This window comes from Bison bison, unplaced genomic scaffold (genome assembly GCF_000754665.1).
Source record: "Bison bison bison isolate TAMUID 2011002044 unplaced genomic scaffold, Bison_UMD1.0 scf7180017864135, whole genome shotgun sequence".
Classification (NCBI taxonomy): Eukaryota; Metazoa; Chordata; class Mammalia; order Artiodactyla; family Bovidae; genus Bison; species Bison bison.
Window position 1 is genome coordinate 5,983,031 of NW_011494707.1, and position 4,269 is coordinate 5,987,299.

Sequence of the window (4,269 nt, forward strand, 5' to 3'; positions counted from 1 at the left end):
TAACACCACCCTTATGGCAGAAAGTGAAGAGGAACTAAAGAGCCTCTTGATGAAAGTGAAAGAGGAGAGTGAAAAAGTTGGCTTAAAGCTCAACATTCAGAAAACTAATATCATGGCATCCAGTCCCATCACTTCATGGCAAATAGATGGGGAAACAGTGGAAACAGTGTCAGACTTTATTTTTGAGGGGCTCCAAAATCACTACAGATGGTGACTGCAGCCATGAAATTAAAAGACGCTTACTCCTTGGAAGGAAAGTTATGACCAACCTAGACAGCATATTAAAAGGCAGAGACATTACTTTGCCAACAAAGGTCCGTCTAGTCAAGGCTGTGGTTTTTCCAGTGGTCATGTATGGATGTGAGAGTTGGACTATAAAGAAAACTGAGCACTGAAAAATTGATGGTTTTGAACTGTGGTGTTGGAGAAGACTCTTGAGAGTCCCTTGGACTGCAAGGAGATCCAACCAGTCCATCCTAAAGGAGATCAGTCCTGGATTTTCATTGGAAGGACTGACATTGAAGCTGAAACTCCAATACTTTGGCCACCTGATGTGAAGAGCTGACTCATTTGAAAAGACTCTGATGCTGGGAAAGATTGAGGGCAGGAGGAGAAGGGGACGACAGGATGAGATGGCATCACTGACTCAATGGACATGGGTTTGGGTGAACTCCGGGAGTTGGTGATGGACAGGGAGGCCTGGCATGCTGTGGTTCATGGGGTCGCAAAGAGTCAGACACGACTGAGCGACTGAACTGAACTGATGAATGATAATCAAAATTCATGTGGGACTGTTCTCCTTTTATGTTCTGCCTTTGTATCATTGGATTATTTGTGCAAGAATGCTCTAATATAGGGATAGTTTCTTTTTTTAGATTTCCAATTACGAGCAAAAGTATGTGATATGGTATGTTTTATCAAATCTTCCAAAAATGTTAGTTGTTTTTATATTTCTTCCCATTTTCTGTCCCATGCTTCAGTATTTCTGTGTTCAGAATTTTAAAAAATTAATTCAAGCTGGAAGCCTATATGCATTGCAGATACTTGGAAAAAAGAATAATGGCAGGATATTAGGCTAAGTGAAATAAGCCAGTTACAACAAGACATATGCTGTGTGAGTCCACCTATATAAGATTTCTCATGTCAGAGAATCAAACTCACAGAGACAGAAGAGTGATGGTTTCCAGAGTCTGGGGATAGTTGGGGGGATGGGGAGTTATTTAATGGGTACAGAATTTCAGATGAAAAGGGTTATGGAGATTGATTGTACAACAGTGTGGATGTACTTAACACTACTGAACTGTACTTTTGAAAATGATTAAGATGGTAAATTTTATGTGTGCATGCTTGCATGCTAAGTAGCTTCAGTTGTATCCAACTCTTTGCAACCACATGGACTGTAGCCTACCAGGCTCCTCTTTCCATGGGATTCTCCAGGCAAGAATATTGGAGTGGGCTGCCATGGCCTCCTCCAGGGGATCTTCCTGACCCAGGGGTAGAATCAGTGTCTCTTATGTCTCCTGCATTAGCAGGCAGGTTCTTTACCACTAGCACCACCAAAAATTTCTGTGTATTTGACCACAATCCAAAAAGAATAATTGGATTAAACCAGCAATTTATAAACCATTTAATATTTATAGATTTATTTTTAACTAATAAATATATGCAACTGCTGAGCTTCTGTATATAAAATGCACCAGGTAAGCACAGTTGTTTTGTTGTTGCTGTTTTTAATTTTATTGATTGATTGTTTATTTGGCTGCACCAGGTCTTAGTTGCAACATGTGGAATCTAGTTCCTTGACCAAGTTATTGAACCCAGGCCCCCTGCATTGGGAGTGTGGAACCTTAGCCACTGGACCACCAGGGAAGTCTCAGCAGAGTTGTTTTAAGAATTGAAGAGCTATAGTTAGGAAGTCAGAGAAAAATCAGCTTTAATGTAGTGCAGAATAAGGGACCAAGTAAGTGCAAAGGACATTCTTGGAGGGCAGACGGTGTGTACATATGCACGTTTCAGGAACCTGCAGAAGAGCCTTTTATCTTGCAGAGGCTAATCAATACTCGTATGATTGGATTTTATCTTGGGTAAATAGAGTTGGTTCTTAAGAATTGTGATTAGTGAACCTCAAGCGTCACCAATGCTGAGCAGCAGATAGTCACCTTGAAAGAAAAATAGAAACAACTTTATAATCATCTTAGTAAATATAGGTACTTTGGTATTTTACAAACACTAGGTCCCCAAGTGACTGACTACCTAGAGCAGAGCTGCACCCCCAGCCAGGACTCCGCACAGGCCTTGACATGAAGGAAAAATAAATATTAAAAACATAAATGTATAAATCAATCAATCAATATATAATAAACTAAAAAACACTAGACTCTTCTGGTTTATCTTACCCTCAATTTAAAAGAAGTATTTTTATACTATTCAGCCATTAAGAATAAAATTTTGCCATTTGAACACCATGGATGGACTTGGAGGGCATTATGCTAAGTGAAATAAGTCAGATAGAGAAAAACAAATGCTGTATGATATCAGTTGTATGTAGAATCTAAAAAAAAACACAACAAACTAGTGAGTATAACAAAAAAGAAACAGACTCACAGATACAGAGAACAAACTAGTGGTTACCAGTGGGGAGAGGCAAGACAAGGGGTAGCGGAGTAAGAGATACAAACTATTATGTATGAAGTAAGCCATGAGGCTATGTTGTACAGCACAGGGAATATAGCCAATATTTTATAACAACTCTAGATGGAGTATAACCTTAATTAGGTACCACTATACTGTACACTTGTAACATATCATATCATATATCAACTACAATTTTTAAAAAGTGACATAGAAATAAAACATTTTATAGGATGAACACATTTTTAAAGTTTAAATCTTTGACTAGGTAATGTAATTCCATATTGCAAAATCCAAAAAGCATAAAATAGCACATATTAAAGCCTTCAACCTTCAGAACATTGTTACTGATAGACATCAAAAATGTTATTAGGGGCTTCCCAGGTGGACCAGTGGTAAAGAATCTGCCTGCCAGTGCAGGGGAGATGAGTTTGATCCCTGGTCCAGGAAGATCCCACATGCCACAGAGCAACTAAGCCTGTGCCACAACTCCTGAAGCCCTCACTCTCCAGGTTCAGAGCTCGGCAACAAGAGGAACCACTGCAGTGAGAAGCCTGTGCACTGCAACTAGAGAAAGCCAGTGCAGCATCCATGAACACAGTGCATCCAGAAATAAATACATAATTTAAAAAATGTTACTGATTTCTTATAAATCCTTTCATTCAAGCACAAATATATAATGATTCACTGTATATATATCATTTATATACGCAAAGTGCTTATACATTCTGATGTTTCTTTACAGGCTTTTTTAAACTTAATATGTATCTCAGAGATCTTTCCATTTTGGGTGTCAAAGAGCTTTCTTATTTTTTTTTTTAATGAACACAGTATTCCATTGAATAGATGTATCATAAATTCAGTTGTTTCCTATTCATGGAAATTTTTGTGGTTTCCATTCTAATAAATATTTAAAAGCAATAATAAATTTGGACCTAATAAATATATATTGACCAATCAGCCACTAGTGATTGAGCGTTGACTTTAACAATTCCAAAGTTTGTTTAGTCCATTCCCTGCCCCAAACAAAAAAATGAAAATCGTAAGTGATCTGTCTGTACCTAGTAAGTGGCAGAGACTGGACTAAAATCTGACCGCCCTGAGTATGAGTCCTCCTCCTAGCAAATCAGTATAATTTCACTGTGTTGTAGTTTTTAATTAATTAATACTGTATTAATTACAGTATTAATTACATTAATAAAATAAAATTATATTAATATTAATGTAATTAATACTGTAATTTCACAGTATTATTTCACTGTGTTGTAGTTTCCTTAAAAAATACATTATCTCAGAGATTTGAAGTTGAGCTCAGAAAGGACAATGAATCTTTTTACTTTATTACCAGAACATTTTAATTTTTTTAAGGATGGAGTACATGAACATGGTTAGCAAAGAAAAAGGGAAATAGTACTAAAAGCTATACAGCGAAAAGTAAATCTTCCTTCAGCTTTTGAACCCCACACCCCTGCTCCCCAGTCCTTAATGGCCCTTTCCCATCCAGAGAGTCTGTGCAAAGCCCAGTATATATTTTTATACAAGTCTCTCCGTTTTTAAAAAGTGACTAGCAGGATACTATGCATCTTTTTCAATACCTTCCCTTTTTCTGTCCCCCTTCCCTTTTAAAGTTTCTCTAAA